General features: G+C 37.3%; 1 protein-coding gene across 2 annotated transcripts in view; it reads right to left on the reverse strand.

The window, feature by feature from the left end:
* hivep3b (HIVEP zinc finger 3b) overlaps positions 1-21,737 on the reverse strand; it is an 80,766-nt gene extending 59,029 nt beyond the window's left edge. For both annotated transcript variants that reach the window (XM_079625530.1, XM_079625529.1), the window contains exon 1: positions 21,457-21,737. The gene's annotated coding sequence lies outside the window, so the exon portion shown is untranslated. The remainder of the gene's footprint in view (positions 1-21,456) is intronic.
* Between the last annotated feature and the right edge of the window lie 451 nt (positions 21,738-22,188).

The raw sequence follows: 22,188 nt of genomic DNA on the forward strand, positions 1-22,188 counted from the left end.
GATGTCAATATTTTACAAATAGAACGCCATACCAGTCCCAAACACTAGATGTCAATATTTTACAAATAGAATGCCATACCAGTCCCAAACACTAGATGTCAATATTTTACAAATAGAATGCCATACCAGTCCCAAACACTAGATGTCAATATTTTACAAATAGAATGCCATACCAGTCCCAAACACTAGATGTCAATATTTTACAAATAGAATGCCATACCAGTCCCAAACACTAGATGTCAATATTTTACAAATAGAATGCCATAGCAGTCCCAAACACTAGATGTCAATATTTTACAAATAGAATGCCATAGCAGTCCCAAACACTAGATGTCAATATTTTACAAATAGAATGCCATAGCAGTCCCAAACACTAGATGTCAATATTTTACAAATCAGGATGTATTTCATAACTCATGGGACGTTAGGATCGCTAGATGTCGTATGTTTAAACATCAGCATTATCAACAACATTCAAGCAGGGTTTTATGTTTTAAAACACCAGGAAAACAAATCGATCTAGCTTCAGAATCATGTACAGTGAAGAAAAACAGTTTGGTAAAAAATGATCGCTAGATCCAATAGAATATGACCAGAGTTATAGCACGTGCTAAGAGATGCTAAGCCTAGAAGTACAAATGAGATCGCTCTGAATCAACAATGCATATGAGAAAAAGCATTAAGGTATGACATTTTTCTCTGTTTTATCAACGAGGGATAGAGAATCATTATGATATGCCCCCGCCAACGGAAGGAAGTCCATGGTCTTTTCATAATAAAAGCCCGCGGGGTAACAGTATGTAAATATGAACAAAATTAATATAATAACAACGATGGAGATTTTAATAGATAAATCATGCATTATCAGACAACGGATAAAAACTGATGAAGACGTCAAAGCTGTTAAAAACATAAGATAAAACCCAGCAACAGCAAACATTGCATTTAAAACATCAGATAAAGCCAGCAAAAGCAGAACATCGGCCATCAGATAAAACCAGCAACATTTAATAAAGCCATCAAACACAGCGCATTTAAAACATCAGATGAAGCCAGCAAAAGCAGCGCATTTAAAACATCAGATAAAACCCAGAAGCATTTGATAAAGCCAGCAAACACACCGCATTTAAAAACAGATATCAGTTAAAATGATAAAATAATATTCCTGTGATACGTAATTTTCAGCATCATGTAATTAAAATTAAAATAACTGTTTTAATATAAATATAAAATATCATTCTAATAGTTAAAACGATCTTTTTAGATAAAACAATGATATAACAATTATAGTAACTAAAAATCAATGATTAAACCAGTAATGAATTATTCTTAATGTATAAAATCAGTATATTAATATAATGTATAAACACTTACTTTTTTGCATGTTGAAACGTGTAGAGATGATCGATGGAGCTGATCGGTAGAGATGGCAACGTTACTTGGCAAAAGTTTGCAGTGTTTGGCCGTGGGCCAACAGGCCTTTTATACACCTGGACTCTGAGGTGAATGACCCGAATCTCTACCCACTAGTGCGGAGAAAAACACAACTCGTTCGCCACTAGATGGCAGCATTGTATAACGAATGAATTTGTGTTCAGGAGGCCGTTATCTCACATTAGGTGTGACAGACCCAGTCATAATTTAATCATGCCTGTCACGCCGGCCCGTGAAAATGATGTCCTGGTGTGTTTTTAAAAAAACAACCGGCTACATGACCATTGATGTGCGTCGTAGATAATGAAGACGAAGAGTGAAAGACTGCATATCGATGTTACGATCGATTCTGCGAATAGAGACCCCGTAGTCAGGATACATATTGTTAGACAAGATATAGACTGACTAACTAACCAACCATATTTGATTTCGTTCAGTGTTTTTAAACAAATGGCTGTTCAATCGCGTGTGTATGTTATCAGAGATAATCAGTGTGTTTACTGCCTTGACACCATCACAGTTACGCACATACAGAAACAGGCTGTGAAACAGAGACAGCGAGGCGCGACCATGCATGGGTATAGGCACGACGGATTTACATTATAGTCAGTATAATCACGACGTAGTCATTTTATAGCTTATTCATGAAAAAGATAGGGTCTATTTACAACTTTTAACTGAAATGTATGATTCGGCAGGCTTTTTTAGAACGCTATTTTATAATCATTAGAGTTTTGTATATGGTTTTAACACCATGTTTCAACATTAGTTTGTCTATGTCCATTTCATATATACATTTATAAAGAATAATATGTTTTTCAGCTTTAGTTAAATCATTTTATATCCATTTCATATATAACCTTTTAACAGCATGTTTCAACATTAGTTTGTCTACGTCCATTTCATATATACATTTATAAAGAATAATATGTTTCAACCATAGTTAAATCATTTTATATCCATTTCATTTATTGCCTTTTAACAGCATGTTTCAACATTAGTTTGTCTATATCCATTTCATATATACATTTATAAAGAATAATATGTTTCAACCATAGTTAAATAATTTTTTATATCCATTTCATATAACTATTTATAAAGAACAGCGTGTTTCAACCGTAGTTAAAACATTTTATAGCCATTTAATTTATAGAGTTTTAACGCTATGTTTTCATAGTTTCATTTGCATTATATTTTATAAGCATTTAGTTTATAATCTTTTAAATATATGTTTCAAACGTCAGAGCAGACATGGAAGGCTAGGGGGAGTGCTTGTCACACCGATGGAGAGGGAGGGATGTGAAGACAGTGTGACACACATGCAGAGGGTTGGGGGGGGAGCGCCTGTGACAGGCTTGCAGAAGGAGGGGAGGGAAGCCCCTGTGACAGTGACTTTTTCGTCTCACATTACACAGGAAACCAAGCACCAGTCTGGAGTGGTGATACATAGCCTATAACAACTGGTTCAAACTGTCAACTGCTCGACCGTTATCATAGATACAGCATGGCCTACCTGTCAAAACACATGATTGATCGGATAGATAGGTCAACTGATCAACCCTTATCAGTAGAGACCCGATGGTCAACCTGTCAAAACATTTGATTGATCGAATAGATAGGTCATCTGCTCAATCCTTATCTATACACACCGGACGCACAACCTGTCAAAACACATGATCGATTGGAGGGGTGGGGGTCAATAGGTCAAACCACAACAATAGACACCGGAAGAGGCGGGACCGGAAAAGGTCAAAGGTCAAGGTCAACCGGAAGCCATCAATCATTTTGACACATGGTATAGGGTATTTACTACTTACATCACATTAACGCTCATAAACCATGAGTGTGTTCATGGAATCTCAGAACTGGCGAATGAAACCGGGTGAAATTCATTTCTGAGCCAAGCGTCAATGACTGTACTGAGCCAGATATGCTTTCTTTACACCTCACAGACTGTAAGGTCTGTCGCTGACCCAGCATACACTCGCGACTAGTCATAGGTCTGTTGAGTTTTAAAGTCATTAACCAGGCTCGGTCAATACGCCGCCAGTGCTTTGGGTTTTGGACCAAGAGTCTACGAGTCTCCAGCGAGTGCCTTGTGTCAGTGCTCACTGCCAAAACATTCAACTGGGTACTTCACTGACCTTCCAAAACAGTCTATTTTTCACAAAAGGGAACAGTTGGGACCTGAGCCCGAGTTAGAGTTATAGAGACTTCCAGTGTGTTTCCATGGTTACTGGTTTAGCAAGTGTGTCTGGGTTTTCATTTCATTTTAGGTTGCTAAGTTTAATGTCAACACTGTAAGGGAAAGATAGAGCATAGATGACGCCTGAAACTAATGTGATATTTGTTTAACATTTTTCGTTTATTTATGGTGTTAATTTCACTAGTGCTTTTTTTGTGAGATAGTCATACCCCCAAAAAAATAGCATATGGGTAAGACAGAGGCACATTTGGTCTTAGAATCCTACTTAAAAACATCTTAAATCAGTCTAAAGTGCTTTGTTGCACTTCAAGCAATTAAATACTACCCATTTTGACTAAATATCATGTAAACTGCATATAAAAACAGTTCACAGTCTGAAATGTGTCAGATAATAAGTTTGGCAGGAAATTATTTCCAAGTTGAAACTCCTAGCATGCAAAAGACAACAGTCAATACTGACACCACTGGTAACGGTTTCATATTTCATATTTGACAAAACAATCCTCAACATGTTTAGGTGGGTAGTGGGTACATATCATATATCAAAATGTAATACATCAGTGTAAAATGGTATTTCTAGACCAGGAAACCAGCAGAGAGAGCAACTTCAACCTAGTGAAACTTTCTGTCCCACCTCACCTCACTAGCCTGAATAACATATAGGCTAATAGGCGATCAAAACTTTTTTCCTTTGTCAATCATATCCCAGTCTTCAAGCATAGAGCTTTTCTGTCGAACAAGACTAGAGTGACGAAAAATCACAGATCTAGTCTACTCAAGAACTCCAGAACATGAAAAAGTCCTCATTCAGGCACCGCAATGAAAAGATGAGGAACAAAGCTACACATCTTCACATTTTCGTGACATGGGAACAGTTTTACTCAGAGATGGAGTCTGAACATTCACAAAACCTGACCTATACAAGCAGGCTTTTTCATATCCAGCAGCTTACTATAAACACAGTCAATGCCACATGGTCTAGCATTAATCTACTGTTTATTTTCCCAATTACAGCAGCTTATTTTGCATCAGTCAGCAGAACAGGGGGGCACACATAAGTGACCCTAGGGGTCTAGAGGATTTCCTGAGGGGCCCATAGCGCCACAGTGCGAAGACCGTTGAGAGATGTACACCAAACACAGCATGAGGCCTAAACAGCAGGGGCCTCATGTACAAAACTTTCTGTAGATTTCATCCTAAAAGTGTATACGCACAAAAGCCGTCATCTGCATATCATTTTCATGCACATTGCCATCCACGTGATATTACGTTTAAAGGTAAAAGACATTAGGAAAATAATAGATACTGTGCCGTCACATTACATTGCTAAAAATCATATCCTTGCCTTGTTTTACAATAAATAAATCACAATTGTATAAAATATATTCCAGAGAAAGAACATTTATGGAATTTTGCCTATAAAGTAAACATATTTCAGGATGTTTATATGTTTTGATTTGATGCAGATAGGCTTTATATTTTGAGGTATAAATAATTGTGAGTCAGCGTGTCACTGAAAAAAACATTTTAAAAAATAAAACATGCATATCTTACCTTTTCCTTCAAATTATATCCTTCAAATAAGGTATTTTTCATAATATTGGGAAGTCCGCGAAAATGGTTATCATCAGGCTACGGTCTGTCTGTGCAAGACACCAACAGCACACCTGCGTTCAGCACATGTTGTACAGTAGCTACGGTGCCATCAGACTTATTCAAACCAGCCAATGGACCAAACGATCACAGAGCGAGTCCTTTGGTGTCTGTCATTATACCGTCTATGTTGCTAAACCATCTGCTTAGCGTCAAGTGCTCATCGTTGATCATTATTTGTGCAAAAATATGTTCTCAAATCCTGTTAAAGGAAAAGCGTTCAAAAGCAGCGCATCCACTACAAATATTTATATTTAAATTAATATTTTAAAAAATGTGTAACTTCCGGTTAATGATTTCATGATATTTCAGTGCTTAACTCCATTAATGAGAGTAGTATATTTAATCTAAATGTGTGTATCAGATGTAAAACAGAGTTTACTTCGCTCACTTCAGTAAAATAGTGCGTACGCATTGTCTAGTAGAGTGTCCGTACATGGAAAATTGTGTACACACATTTCTATGGCCATTTTGTGCGCAATATTTATACATCAGGCCCCAGGTCTGGAACATGATTACCAGCTCAATGTTGAGCTACACATTGCTACACATAAAACATAAAAACATACACCTGAAGAAGTGTTACAACCCTTAGGATGCATACAGGGCTATGACGCACTGAAAACACATTATGAAAATATTCAAGCTCTTAAAAATAAATCTGGCATTATCACTGATTGGCTGTGATATGCAGCACTTCAGCCCGATATCAAAACGGGATCTTCATTGGCCTGAGGGAATAGCAATGAATTTGACGCTAATGGCGGGCAGTTTACAAGCTAACATCCGTTCCATCGGCTCATGCCATACAATGTGATGTTATGGCAGCACTGAAAATAGCTGCTGTTGTAGAAAGATGAACAGTGAGAGAAGCAGAACAGAGACATGAGTAGGCGTTCGTTTGCCAGAATATTTCTTTCCATTGAAATACCACACGGGTGTTGCATAATACAGCGCGGGCCATTATTGGATCTCGGGGTGAATCAGAGGAAATGAGCTAGTGCATTCAAGATTCTGTTTTACAGGTAAAGTGGTTCATGCAGAGCAGGGGGGAAAACGATTGGGGTCTCAATTCTTCTAAGAATAAACGTTAGTGTTTTATTCTATTTTTGAGCTTTTGCCACTTTTATTAAAAAAGTATTTAAAAAAAAAACAGGAAAAGAGAGAAAGGAGTCGGGACATGATATAGACAGGGTTTGAATGTTTCCACATGAGCACCAATCTAGCTCCGATGAAAAGTTTGTTAAATCTAACAGAGTATTTATAAACACTGCTAGCCTCTTAGCCTACAGAAATATCTACGTTATTATGATTCAGTAATACTGAGAAAATATTAGAGGTGGGCGATATGACCAAAATCATATCACGATACGAGTAATTTTATTTCAGGATAATATACATCACAATACAGTTAGCCTACTTTCGCTGAAAATAAGGTTGTTACAATGAAGAACTAATGACTTCGAAATGTAACAAATATGCATTCTACACAATACTATACTAGCCTAACTAATACAAGTAAAAGGCTCAAGCTTACTGAAGAAGAGTAAACAGTCAGCAATAAAAGAAGAACAAAGAAACCAAATCCAAGCAACGGGACAATAAATACAATAGAACAAAGATTCATAAACAGAAAAAGATTTGGGTGTGTGCACATTGAAAATCACCTGTCAGAACATCATCCTATTGCACTTCAATGGTTTGAATGTTTTTAATTGGCAAAGCTTAAAAATGCATGAATAGGATAAACAGTGACGACACAACACTGAAACGTCACAAGCGTAACCGTAATATAAAAATTATATCCAAGTGTAAGTGCTGTAGGTACGAAGATTGCTGTAGATTCTCCTTGGAGTTGTAGGCCTACTTCTTTAAAGGGATAGTTCACTTTAAAATTAAAATTCTGTCATCATTTACTCACCCTCAAGTTGTTTCAAACCTGTATTAATTTATTTCTTCTGCTGAACACAAAGAAAGATATTTTGAAGAATGTCAGTAACCAAACAGTAGTCTGTACCCATTGACTTCCATAGTAGGAAAAAAATATACTATGGAAGTCAATGGGTACAGACTACTGTTTGGTTACTGACATTCTTCAAAATATCTTTCTTTGTGTTCAGCAGAAGAAATAAATTAATACAGGTTTGAAACAACTTGAGGGTGAGTAAATGACAGAATTTTAATTTTAAAGTGAACTATCCCTTTAACAACACAGGATTCAATTATTTAAAGCAAGTTCTTCACTTATATAGCATATACTCTGAAAGTATGCCATTTCGGACTGTAAGAATGATAACATTAATATAAGTGACGGGTGATTCAAATCAAACGACATGCTAATGGTCTACTAAAGAACAAAATCGTGAAGCCACAAAAATGTTTCTCCTCCAGAACTCCAGTAGGTGGAATATTCATCATATTCAGCCACCAAATTGAAAATATGAGGAACAAAATCACTAGCCTATATGTCTTCACATTTTAATGCAGCAGGCACAGTTTTAATAGATCTGACTCATATCATTTATGATGCTGTGAATGTATCATTAACCATTATGTACCTTTTCTCTTGTCATACATTTCAAGCAAGGCATAGGCCTAATTATGGCAAAAAAAATATTTGCATTGCTCCTGCAACACGCAGTTTTATCATACTAATGACACATCATCTATTTGATAACACAAACAAAAACGAGAGGATGCTAACTATTTGGTTATAAAATCTGGTGTTGTTGTTTAGCAGGCGTGTAGATCCAAATCAGGTTATTTTTGTAGTCTGGCACATGCAAGTTAGAAAATGTGCCCCCTCTCACTCTATTTTGCTCACCGACACAAAAAAACCTCAGACAGTACAGCTGAGAACAGACTGTACTATGTCAAGAGGCAGGTAGCTCTCACTTAAGGAAACTCAATGGCCTCACACTGCAGTCGAACTTGACGCATTCCCTGAGTTGTGTTTACAGAGGGCTGGGGCACAATGGCAAAACCAGCATAACACAGACAAAAAGATATTTGATATATAAACACCATAAAATGGACACAAGTATAAATACTCACAAACCCAAGTCATGAGTCTGTTGTTCGTGTGACCACCAAGCAATGTGAGGGCTGATGCAAACAAAAGTATATTATGCATTACAAATGAATTAATCCTGAATGCAATCCACAAAATACTGACATTTGCATTTACCTTGTATTTATGTTTTTATTTTTATTTTTTGAAGACATGTGAAAATTATATTCCAAAACTTATGAAGTCATTTCACAGCTTTGTGTATAAAAACAAAAGATTTAACTTGCTATTTTACAGAGAAACTTCCTCCCTAGCAGTATTATTATCGTTAACTAAGTTAATTAGAATAAAAATGAAGTAAAATAAATGATAAATATTATATGAACTTAAACTAGACAAAAATATGAAATGTTGCCTTGGCAATTAACTGAAATAAGTACTAAAATTACTAACTGAAATAAGACATATATATATATATATATATACACAAATACAAAATTACAAAAGCGCATGATAAAATTACTAAAAATTCAAATAAAAACTGAAAATATAAAAATAAATGCTAATTCAAAAATATTAACAAAAACTATTAGAAAACAATAGCATATAAATACTAAAATAACTCGAAGCTGTTGACTCGAGAAACGCCTTTAAGGAATTATTGAGTCAGTGATTTGAACCGGATCAGTCCAATTTGTGAACTAAACATTCAACAGGTCTGATTGAAAAGAATGATTTGTTTACTCGCTAAAGAGAGGTAGATGGATGTCACAATTTAATGTCTATGCAAAGCTATCATGTGAATTCAGAAGTGTTTCTGGCCCGATGACACATTTAAAAAAGGCATGAGAGTGTGACAGACTGGATTGTCAAATGAAGGTGTAAACTCAGCTTCTGTGCGATAGTCAGCTTCTGTTGGACAGCAAAGATATTTGGCAGCTCTCTGACTGCTGGCAGCTGTGCAGACAGCTGCAGCGACGAGCGACTCGCTGGACGTGTGGTTATGTAACCATCAACATAGATTCAGACATGCAGTTTAACATCAGGGGGTCTGCAACCAGGACCAGGACCAGCACTAGCACTGACTGACATGTGATACAAATACGCAAAGGTGGTCCGAAACACTCCAGCAATGCAGGGAACTTTGCAGTATATACAACAAAAAAGACATCATGACCTCAGACAATGTACAACTTGTTCTGCACTTTGCAATCCCAACCATTGTCCTCCTCGGTATCACGCTTGTGCACACAGCAAAACTCAAGCCCTTTGAGGCTTAAAAGGCAGGCAGAACTCAGAATCACAGGTGCGGGATATCACAGCTAGATCACTCTGAGAGGCCCGTCAGAGATTTAGGGAATTGAAGCAGCCCATGCTAATGACGGATCTGATGCCAGAGATCCTTTGCTGGAGCAAAGCCTGGTGCTGTTGATCCCCTCTGCGCCTGGGGATTTACCAGCCAAAGCCCCCTAAACCCCTCCTTCCATCTGAGCAAAGAGAAAAGAAGCAGCTTCAGTCACACGGCTATTTGCCAGGCCCATTTTCACTGAACTGAAACAAATTATTTAATCAATCAAGTTCTACATATTCCCCACCTCCATGTTTGATTATAAGCTATTTTGGCTTTAGTTTTTTTAGTCACCAAAAAGAGTGTAGAGCGTTTAATTTAAGTCCACTCCCTAGAATTCTGGAACAAAATTTGTTTGACAAAAACGGAAATCTTGCATAGTGTGCCTTTAAAGTCTAGTATTTTCTTCCCTATTGTGACCACTCACTGGCCGATTTATTAGGTATACCTTGCTAATACCGATTTTGACCTTATGTTGCCTTAATTCTTTGTGGCATAGATTCAAAAAGGTGCTGGAAACATTCCTTAGATATTTTGGTCCATATTGACATGATTCATCATGCAGTTGCTGCACATCCATGATGTGAATCTCCCGTTCCACCACGGGCCAAGTGTGCTGTATTGGATTGAGATCTGGTGACTGTCAAGGCCATTTGAGTATAGTGAACTCATTGTCATGTTCAAGAAACCAGTTTGAGATTATTTGAGCAGGAAGTAGCCATCAGAAGAGGGTGCACTGTGGTCAGATGGACATGGTCAGCAACAATACTCAGGTAGACTGTGGTGTGCTCAATTGGTACTAAGGGACCCAAAGTGTGCAAAGACAAAATCCCCCACACCATTTATTGTCCATAAAAAACAAGAATTGTCCATTTTGATTTCATGGGGGACTAAGTTGATGCGAAATGTGTACGGCCAAACATATAGCCTTTCGGTATATTACATTTCTACCCAAAAAAAGTATTACTTGTTTAAACTAGAGGTGCACAAGTATCTCTAAATTGCCTTATATGTGGGCCATTCAACAGAATTGATGCAAACTGCTGTCCCACAACCAAAAAACACAATTAAATAGCATTTAAGTATTCAAATTTTAGATATTTACTAAGATCCTTCTATTATCTATTGAATCCCACAATAATATTTAAAATATAAGTAAGCTTAAAGGATTAGTTCACTTTTAAAATGAAAATTCTGTCATCATATACTCACCCTTAAGTTGTTTCAAACCTGTATGAATTTCTTTCCTCTGCTGAACACAAAGGAAGATATTTAGAAGAATGTCAGTAACCAGACAGTTTCTGGTTCCCATTGACTTCCATAGTATATTTTTTTCCTACTATGGAAGTCAATGGGGCGTTGAAATTTAAAAGGCCGATTAATTCGCGCTTCAGGGCAGTGACGAGTACATAGGTTGTCCAGACACCCTATGCACAACCTTAAACAATGGCCCTGAATGGTGGTTTAATGTAAACACTGTGACAACGTTGTTACAACCTTCACCACACAATGCAGTTATATCAACCTTTTAGCCATGTTGATAAAACGTTGGGTACGTTGTGCCAACTTTCTATGTTTGCTGGGATGATAACTAACTGCACCATTACTAGAAATGTGTACCTTTGATAATATACAATTTGCATACATACAACATTTGTGGGAAAATCTTTTTTTTTTTCTAAGACGTTTCCAACACTGACTTTGAATCAATTCTGTAGAATGGCCCATTTAGATACATCATATATGACAATGTTATATCGTAGCTCATCTTTGTCACATGATGTGAATGTACTCCTTCATATATTCAATTATGCATCGTGTCAGGTATTTTTTGACAGACAAATAAAGCATGTAGCTTGATGAATAAAAAAAACCCACTGTAGCTCGATTATACAGTAACTGTGCATTAAAATGTAATTTTTACTTTGCCGGTTTTTGAAAATACATAGTTTACTGCATCCCTACTAAACCACAAGGGAAGTAGAGAAGAGGAATGTGTGTGAGTGAAACAGACAGTGAGTGTCTGTCTTTGACTGCTGAGCTCAGCCGTGTTCAAGCATCTCGCGCTCTTTCACACACACACACACACACACACACACACACACACACACACACACACACACACACTCACAGACCTCTCCAATATTCAGGGAAGAAGTTGGGCCAGGCCAAGCGTGAAGACACATGCAGATACACATGTTTTCAGGGAGGAAAGGACGAGAGGGGGAGAAGTCTCAGACCGAGAGTAGAGATTTTGGATCGGCTTTCCTAGGGGTGGAGAATCTTATTTCTGTATGACGTTGAAGTAAAGAGCTGCTCCTGGCTGTCAGCACTCTGATTCTGGGAAATTGTATACATTTGACCCTAAGAGCAATGAGATAAGACAGTTTAAAATATCACAGTACAACAGCGTAGACCCAAAAGAGCCGAGTGTTCTCCTCCTGTTCAATACGATCCATTTCAGAGCGGTCAATAATTATAAAAGTAAACCACACACATCGGACAAAAGCCTGTGCAGAGAAATGTCTTTGCATGCCAGCAAATCTCACAGCTGCGGCCAATCTAAATAACCAAAATGTTACTTTTGGATTCTTGTACACAACAGTAAACAAAGTCAGTCTGGAAGAGATGTCAAAGTGCATCAATACAAAAACAGCCCTATTGGATTGAACTCTGTCCTGGACAGAAATATAGTTAAAGTTATACTTTTTTTTTTTTTTATTATTCTCCTAGATATCCTGACTACATAAAGGTCAACTGAGCAGCTAACTACTGGTATAATATAACCACAGCGACAGCGCATATTAAGTTGTTACAATAAAATCTTTAGGGATGTAAAAAGGTTTTGGGCCAAATTCACACCAATCTTTGAAGCTTGTGGAGGTACTTTATGTACTCCGATTTCCTCAATCGATAACCTACTTTTGCCAATAGGAGTACGGCCCAAGACGGCCTCTGACAAATGGGAGTCATTTGAGCTCTTCAAACTGTGCAGGACAAAATACGAACCTTTAAAAGAAAACCAATAAAAAACACATCAGTAATAATAATAAAAAAAGAACAAGGGACCTTAGGGAAGAGTGAGGAAATATTAATCCCACTTCATTAACTCCAAGCTATAGTAATACCTGGTCTAAGTCTGGCTGTTTCAATAAACATGCAACACAAAATATAGAAAGGAAAGATTATGTTATGTTATGTTATGTTATGTTATGTTATGTTATGTTATGTTATGTTATGTTATAGAGGCTGTCATTAGTGTTGGCCATGCCCATAGTTATTTGCATTACGGGAGAGTTAGCAATCCATGCCAGTACCAGAAAAGGAAATGCAATCCTCGTCAGTAGTGGTAGCCAACATTCCCCTGGGATCATGTCAGATGATGTTCAACACAACTGCACAGTGCAAACAAACACCTGACCCAAATTTTGCACTACGACTAAATTATATGACTAAAGGGTACTACTAATACGACACAATTTAAAGTCATGAGATGAACTTATAAATGAACACACTACAAATGCAACAATTTCTGACAGTTTTCTGTTTTTCATTAGCATGAAGTTAAACCGTTTCACAACTTTTTCCAAAATGGTGGGTATGCCTACATTACAACACCAATGGTCGCTAACCATTCATTGATAATGAATGGTTTTAGTTCGCTTTGTCAGATCAACATACATAAGAGTCACGTAGGTACTTTTAAGATTGTGATCACTTGAAACAGTAGTAGTGTTAATCTAAATGCTATAAAACACTAAATGGAAGATCAACAAAGGCTCCAAGGCTACGTTCACACTGTCAGTCCAAATTCGATTATTTGTGTATCCGATTGGAATCTGATCTAAACCAATGACTGTCCACATTGTGTATTGTAAGAGATCTGATTTGTGTTTCAATGCCGCTCTTTTGTTTTCCGTCATGGCAATGCTGGTAGATAGCAAAAACAACAACAACAACATGGAGGGGTTTGCAAAACAGATGTTGTCTTATTTACAACATGACAATGTGTAGCAGCCATACTGGACTACTGCGTCTGATGAGGCATCGGCAGAAACGTAGCAGGCTGGTATGAGTGGCTTTATTCCGTGCTGTCGTCTCCGCCGGTCTCAAAACACGTCTCCTATATTGTCATTTTCTGCTCGTCTGGCACTTTGCAACAACACAACTTTGTTTCTGCAGCAACTTTCAGCATGTTTCCTATAACAACGTCTCAAGTTTACATTTTATGTGGCGTGAGAAAGTCACAAACCACGCAAAATCCAATCAGAGCAGTCAGACTGAAACGGATTTCCAGAAATGCGATTTGAACCACGTATGAAAGTAGCTCGAAACGGATTTGTAAAAAAAAGTCGCATTTCATGTGGTTGTTTGCCATTCACATTTGCTAAATCTGATTGGATTTCAATCGAATATGCACAAAAATCGGACTTGGATTGACAGTCTGAACGAGGCTTAGTATATGAACAATGCAGAAACAGGAAGAGAAAACCTTCCAACACAATGCAAAACTGAAATAATATTTTTATTCTCAAACACTGGAAAACCCAAAGATCAACACAAGATTTGATTGCCATTGACTTGTGAAAGTACGACGCAGATAGTGTGGCTAGAATGTGGGTAAGGTATGTCACGGCAGCCTAGCTGGTATGTGGAACTGTTGAGGAAAGACTAATGATTAGCCCATTGCAGCTGTTGGGACAGTACTTGTTCACAGCAAAGTGTGAGGTAATTGTGCATAAACGGCATCGTTTGGGGTAGACTGGTCAAAAATTTAACAAATTAAAGGAAAGAGAAAAATAACTGGGCATGTGAAAAAAACGACATGCAAAAATAAAGTGAGCGAGGCCCAAAAGTCAGAGACCACAAGTAAAAATGCTTATATTTTGCATTATTTTTTAATTTAAAAAAAAGTTATTATTATCAAGTTCAACTTAGCCTATATTATAATATTGTGCTTCAACTGATTATTTCATTTTATTTTTGTAAAATGAAATAAAGCTGAACAAAATATCTCAAATTAAATATATATATATTAGAGGAAAAACGTCAAATGTTGAAATGCTGCTTTGGAAACTAAATGAACTATGTCTGAGATGAAGTACTAAAATGACAAAAACTAAAACTGAAAAAAATTAAAGCTAAATTAAAAATAAATAATAAAACTAATAAACATAACAAAAGCACATACAGTTACTAAAACGTATACTAAAATGAAAAGGAAACTGAAAATATAACAATAAAAATAAAAGCCAATTCCAAATATATTAACAGTATAATACTAAAATAGCACGAAGCAAAAAGCAAGAAAAAATAGGTCTACAGCAGATATTTAAATATAAAAACTTTCTTATTTCAACATTTTCAAATTCTCTATACTCTTTTACTTAAATAATATTAAAACTTTTTTACTTTTAAATTCAAATTTAAAACCATTTAAACTTGGATCACAAACTTTTGGGCCCAACTGTATGTGCTTTGCCAGTAACAGCAGCAAGAATGCTTTCATAAACAGAATGCCAACATGAGGGAAGTGCCAGACTAGATATGATAGTGACAATCACCTCCTGTTCTCTTGCTATTACAGTACTACCCAGAAGCATCACATTCTTCTGAAAGGGCGAAAGACAGAAAGTTGTCATTTCCGGCTCCAGAAAACAAGAGTAAACTGCTCAGCACCTGTGGGTGTGAAAGGTGAGGGATAAAAATGAGAGCCAAGTGATCAGTGGATCTCCCAGAGCTTTGCTACTCATCAAGCAGTAAATCAAAGAGCAGGGAGTGAGCATTATGGTGTCATGACAGATGGACGACAAGGGACATCAGGCTCATTCACTATGGAATTATAGCACCTGATGCCCTTTGCAGACATCCCCATTCATTGTGCCTGTCTTTGCAGGCTGCCTGTGCTGTTGGCGGACTCTCAGAAGCGAGCGGTTTGGCGTGATGACTGGGCATTTAATCAGTTTGGGTTGTTTAAGATAACCGCCAAGTTCTTATCTTTCTGCACTAACATACCTGACAGGATGATGTTTCTGTTTTTCGACTGCGATGCTGATATGGTGTCCCTAAAGAACCCTTTCCTACATTTCAGATATTTGACACATTTCTACACAAAATATAAACTGTTAACAAACCACCCAGGTGTCTGTATTAACCACCCAGTGTCCATATTTTGAGGGCTACTGTGGAATTGTATTGTTTCACTTTATCCAAATTCCATCATAAACTCTTATTTTTCAATATTAATATACTTCTATATAATTTAAAACATTATATTCTGAAGAAACATCTAAATTAATCTCTCTCAATACAATACTAACATTTAAAAAAAAATTGAGAGAACTCAAAAACATTGTACAAAATGTATTTTTAAACAAATAAAATCTACATACAAAGTTCTGTCATGAAAATCTAGATGGCGGAGGCTGATTGGTCCTAAACTCATTCTTTAATGAGTTTCTGCAATCGCATAATTCTCTATAAGGCACAGCTGATTGGTTCCTACTCTAGAAGCCGCCAATGAGCTCGCTGCTCAAACTTCAAATAGTTGGTCAGCATTTGCTGTAGAAGTTGCAACGCGCTTTCAGAAACCCTCCCCCTTCCCCAGCTCCACCTGTATAGATCTGCTAGGGGTAGTTCATGTATGCTATATTGTACAGCAGCAGCATATCTTATTGCTCACAGCAGCATGTCGTATCATGTATTGGCAGTAGCAAGTCCCGTACTTACTCTGCAGCAGCAGCAGCAGCAATAACAGCACCAGAAGCAGCAGTGTAGCAAATCCATTCCACCAAGACCAACCATATCAACATTGCCATTCATTACCAAGCCAAACACTCAGAGAGTTGTCATGAGAGAAATACAGTTCTATGAAAAGTGCTAATCTCAAACTTCTTCCCCCAAGATTTAAAATTCTGTCATTAATTGCTCACCCTCGTTCCAAACCCATAAGAATTGCGTTCAACTTTGAAACACAAATGAAGATATTTTTTATGAAATCTGAGAGATTTCTGACCCTCCATTGAAAGTATATTTACCTTAAACTCTGATGCTTCAAAAGGTTCATAAAGAGATAGAGCACATTTGAGCTTCCGCAAGAACCAATGAGGTTTGTTCTCATGCGTCAAGCCAGTACAGTTTAACTTCCATTTCACTGTTCGCTGATCAATGTTTATATGTGAACAAAAGCTTAAATTAAATCTGTTCATCATATAAAGCGATTGTGTCAATGCATTAAACAACTCGATTCATATGGATTTCTTTTATGATCTCTATAAATGCTTTGAAGCATCAGACTTTCAATGGAGGGACAGAAATTAAAAATATCTTCATTTGTGTTCCGAAGATGAAAAAAAGTTTTATGGGTTTGGAACAACATGAGGGTGAGTAATTCCTTTTTGGATGAAGTATTCCTTTAAAGCATTACAAAAAGTGCCAGAATATTTAATAAAATAACTGAAAGAGCTTTGCGAATGATGAACCTGCTAATACTTAAATAATCAGAGTCAAAATCAGAAAATATTTTGTTGGCCAGGTCTTTCTAGGAATTTGAGACTGCATTCATATAACACTTAAAATGTGCCAAGTATCTATTGCAGCGAGTTACAAGATCCACGTTTAAAAACAAAACTTGCTAAAAGAGTGTGTGCAGGGGAGAAGCAAGCAGCGAACTTGATGTCCAACCAGTTTGTTTTTGTTTGTGGATATGTTCGAGGTTGAGGTGAAAAGGAGAAAAGAGATGCAGTGAGGGTTGATAAGGACAAGGCACTGGGCACATACTGTGATCCTTCAGATCTACACTTCATGCCATCCGCCGCTGATGGGGCCTGTGTGGCATGCTGGCATGAAACAAAGCACATTAACATCAGCAGAGAACGTTATTATTTTTCTTCACAGTGTGAATTTCAATGCCTCAGAATGCCATTGTTTTACTGAGACAAATCTTTCATGTCCTCAATTTTGCATGTGAAAGAAATGTAAATGGAGCAGTTAAGCCAGGGAAAACTTCAAGATGAAATTCAGCCAACAGCTCATTAGTCTGATGGTTATAGCGCACCACAGGTGCTGCGGTGTCCTGGCTAACGAGGTAAGCAATGGTCATTAAAGATTCTCGCGCACTTACTGGCGACACGCGGCCGTTAACCTTGCTAACCTCTGTGGATTTCAAGAGAGTTTGACGACGAAAGTTACAAATGTTTTTTGACCTTGCCATGCTCTTTTCTAATGAAACCATTAGAAGGAAGATACGCTATTAGACTTCTGTTTCTTTAGAAATAAAGTTAACTTCAACATAATAGGGCCATATGAGAATTATGAGGGATAGTTTAGCCAAAAATTTTTATTCTTTCTGTCATTATTCACTCATGTTCATGTCATTATTTACTCATGTTCATGTCATTCCAAACATCATCCAGATATGTTTTGCTTACCGTTTTATGAATAATGTGTATTCAAACATAGTGCTCACTTGACAAAATTTTTTTTGCATACCATATATTTGAAAAAGAAGTTACTTCACGACCGCTAAAAAAGTACCGTACGTTATATAATTTGAATGCGTGTAGTATGAATGTAATCTGGACGTACTACATTCGCCATGCTGTCATTATCATGTGACCTACCAGCGTCAATTACGCGGCTTCTCTGCCATTCATGAATCCTCTCCTGTAGCCTCATCATGGGATAGAAAAGTGTTCATCATATGCACACTTCAAAATCTCGACGGAAAATGTAGGTCATTCGGGTACTTTTTGCCTACTGAGTACTGTGAATTTCGGACATTGAGTAAGAAACATAGGGGGAACAGAATCTGATGGCAAATAATCCAGCTGTCAGAATCCGTTCCCCCACCCCGATGATGAGAGATGTCGATGTAGTGGCTTAAAAGATGCGGATTCTATTTTGTGTGTAGATGGAGCTTAACCAGCAACAGTTTAAAGTTAAACATACTTATTTTGTTACATACTGTTTTTAGCCAACTATATAGTTGCGAAGTATGCGATTTCAGATGCAGTCTAAGTTGAGTCAGTTCTTTTCAACAAATCAGTTGATTCGGTTCACGAATCAGACTGAACAATTTATTCTTGAATCAGACTAGCTGCATCAGAGCATCCGAATATGCAACTAGGAATAATTCCCTAAAAACAGTAGGCCTATGTGAAAAGAATTGCATGTCCGAATTCAGAGAAGACAAAAAGTACCCAGATGACCTATTCCATCGAGATTCTGAATCCACATCCAAGGGACAATTTACTATCCCTTGGATGAAGTTCAGTTTACATGAAGTCACCGGGGAGGATTTGTGAATGTTTGTGAAGCGACAAAACTGACGCTGGTAGGTCAAATGACAATGACAACATGATGAATGTTGTACTTCCGGATTGTATTCATACTACATATAAGATAAGATACATATAATAAGAACCTACTAGTATGTGATTTCTGATGCAGCCACTGAATGCCTAGTTTACAAAACTTGATCATTGTGCACTGTATTTTATTATTATTATTATTGAAAACAACCATAAAGACTTTTTGATAAATCCACAAGTAGTCCACAGGAAAAGGGATGACATTGGGAGCGTAAATAAACTGTCATTTTTTGGGTGAACTTAAGTGTTATACATTTTCACATCACATCAGCTAGCAACACATCGTCACTGTTGCCAAAAAGCCACTTAAATATAAAATTCCAAATTGCGAACAAGTATTCAAAATGAAAATGAAAAATGGTCTAAGACAATGCACTGCACAAAGTGGCATTCGGAGACAACGAGTAATTTAATCTCTCTAGTCCGTTTAAGGAAGACTGAAGCTGATTTTTCTCATTTTAAAAAGATTGATTCTTAAATGCAGGCTGCAGTGCAACTCCAAATTACCGGACTAAAAGCAAAAAGAATTCCTGAGTATCAGAAAAATAAACTCTCTTTACAAAGGTGTTGCTTATGATATAGCCTACTCAAACAATTGCGACATTGTGATAAATAAAAAAGGGAAAAGGTCAATACCATTCCTCCCTTCACATTCTGCTCAAACACTGTTGCCGCTTAGTTCAAGCAACAACACGTCTCATTCGCACAGTTCTCCGCTTTGTGCTGATACACTCAAAAATAATATCATTAAGCTCGCCCTCCTCACCACCACACACTGCATTAAAATACACTACCTCTAGCCAACTGTGTCTGAGGCAAACAAAGCCAAGTTTGTCATGTTACTTGAGATGATGGAAAGGAGAGTTGACTTAAAAACAAAACCAGCCTGAATCAAATATATAGTCGCTAACAACAATGAGAAACACAAACACTTTTCAAATGCATGATAACATTGACTCCAGCAAATCTATGATTTGAATGGTTTAGAACTAAGTCATGTCTCTCACGGCGGATAAGAATCATCTAGAGCCTGTGATTGACGACTGATGACCGTGATCATATGATTGCAATAGGAAAAATTATCAGATCAAATATGTAGGCTAGTTAATTATAATGAATTTCCTAAGCAAACCTCACAGATTATAACACTAGTTTTTTTTATCCAATGTTGATGTTAAAGTTGCAATGAAACGTCAGTAGCAACAGATCTTTTCTTCTGTATTGTTATGTACATCCAAGAAAACGGATTATAATAACATTTTAAAAAATGTAGGACGGGGACCTGATTTTATGCATCAGTGGTTGATTGGCTTTTGAAATCAAAAGTGGAGGAAGATAAACGCGAGCTTGGAGGGGCGGAGTTTAAGCAGACTAAATGATTGGAAAAGTCCTGCATATGTCACCTGTCATTTTTACCGGAAGGTCCAGTTGTGACATTTGGATTATTATGAGGCAAAAACATAAAATAAAAAGAAACATATTCACAGATAAATTGCTCACAATAGGATCCATACATGCATTTAGAAAACAGACAGGGAGAATTTTCATTTTATGCCAAATGCATAAGCTCCATAAAAGATTTTTAAAAAGTAGTTTCTGAACTAGAAACCCGGATCAGGTAAATAATTGTTCTTTTGAACCAGTTCTTTTCAATGGAAACAATGGATTTTCAGTAGGCCTAAGCAACATCTTAAATGTTGGACTTCCTTAAAAGCTATCTGAAATATATAGGCTGGCTAAAGGATATGTTGTGGAACAATGACAGCCTCATTTTTCATTGCATAAAAAAAGGTGATATGGACGGTGACTGAAAGTGGAAATAGCCTTTTGTGTTCCACAAAAGCCGTGTGAGTTTGGAATAACACGAAAGTGAATATTAACAATTTTCAGTTTTGGAGTGAACTATCCCTTTAAGTGCGGTTTCTCACTCTATGAGCAAATGTCCAGTGCTCCCTAGCCTACCACACACACGGGGGAACACCGTCTATGTTCTGTCATTTCCAAGAATTAAGAGAGAGAGTCAGATTCCTGCGTTATGTGGTTTGCCATGTTACACTAATGTACTGTAGCAAAACGTTATTCTTCGCTGACCCTCGGGACAAAACCATAGACTGAAATGTGAGTTACATCGCGCTACATTTCTCAACTTGTTTGAACAATCAAGACAGCTGATTTGACTCAAGTCAGTCTTCGTTTTTAACGTATGAAAAGTGCATTAGCTTGTACGATTGTCACTTATGACAGTCATTTCAGCAAAAAAGCCATGTATAAGTTTTACTAACAGACTTCATAAAATATTATTTGTGCCTAATCAAGACTTCAAAGAAAAATACTTAGTAAATATGCTTACTAATTCACACAAATCAATCTCTTTTATCGAATAAGACATACATGTAGAAACATAATTTAACATTTACACGCGGCTAGACCATACCTGACACAGCTGTTGGCGTTGCTGTAGCCATTTACTCTCCAGGGCAGCGTGCCGTGGTCCGCATCCCATCGCTTGTCAAACGGAATCGCTGCTGACGCCTCTCTCTGCGTTATTTGGACGCTCGCGAGCCAACAGGGCTTCCCCTCCTGCTTGTCAAACTGGAAGCGCAATCATGCGTTCAGCTGATCAGGGCAACAACAACAGCTACAGTGTCGCGCAAGGCAAACAGTTCACACCGCACCACCCTGCACGCGACGCCCCGAGGGCCCCGCCCCCTTCCCATGCTCTCGCAGTTCTCAGGGTGATTAATAATCATGAGGTAGTATCCTCCCGCGTCGCCTATTGGCCGAAGAAGTACCTTAATTTTTTTTAGCTCCCTCCTCACTGTCAGGACTGTGAGGTGACGTCATGGAACATTCCAAAAATTCCTTGTCCCGGTATTCTTCATTTCAAGGGGACCCTGCAAAACTTGTTGTGTGTAGATAATTTTACAACCAATTAATACTTTTATATGTTTTTTAAAGGGATAGTTCACCCAAATTCTGTCATAATGTGGGGGTGAAGTATTCCTTACATTGGCCAAGGTAGCCTGTACATGTAATAGTTTCATATAATTTATATTATTTATAATCATCAGTTAAACTGATATGTGTAACAGTCATCATAACACACCAAAATATTTAATGGAATATTAGGGTGAGAATCCAACACATCCAGAGCAAGTGTTTCATG

Source organism: Phoxinus phoxinus, assembly GCF_949152265.1.
Source record: "Phoxinus phoxinus genome assembly, chromosome: 10".
In the NCBI taxonomy this organism is placed as follows: Eukaryota; Metazoa; Chordata; class Actinopteri; order Cypriniformes; family Leuciscidae; genus Phoxinus; species Phoxinus phoxinus.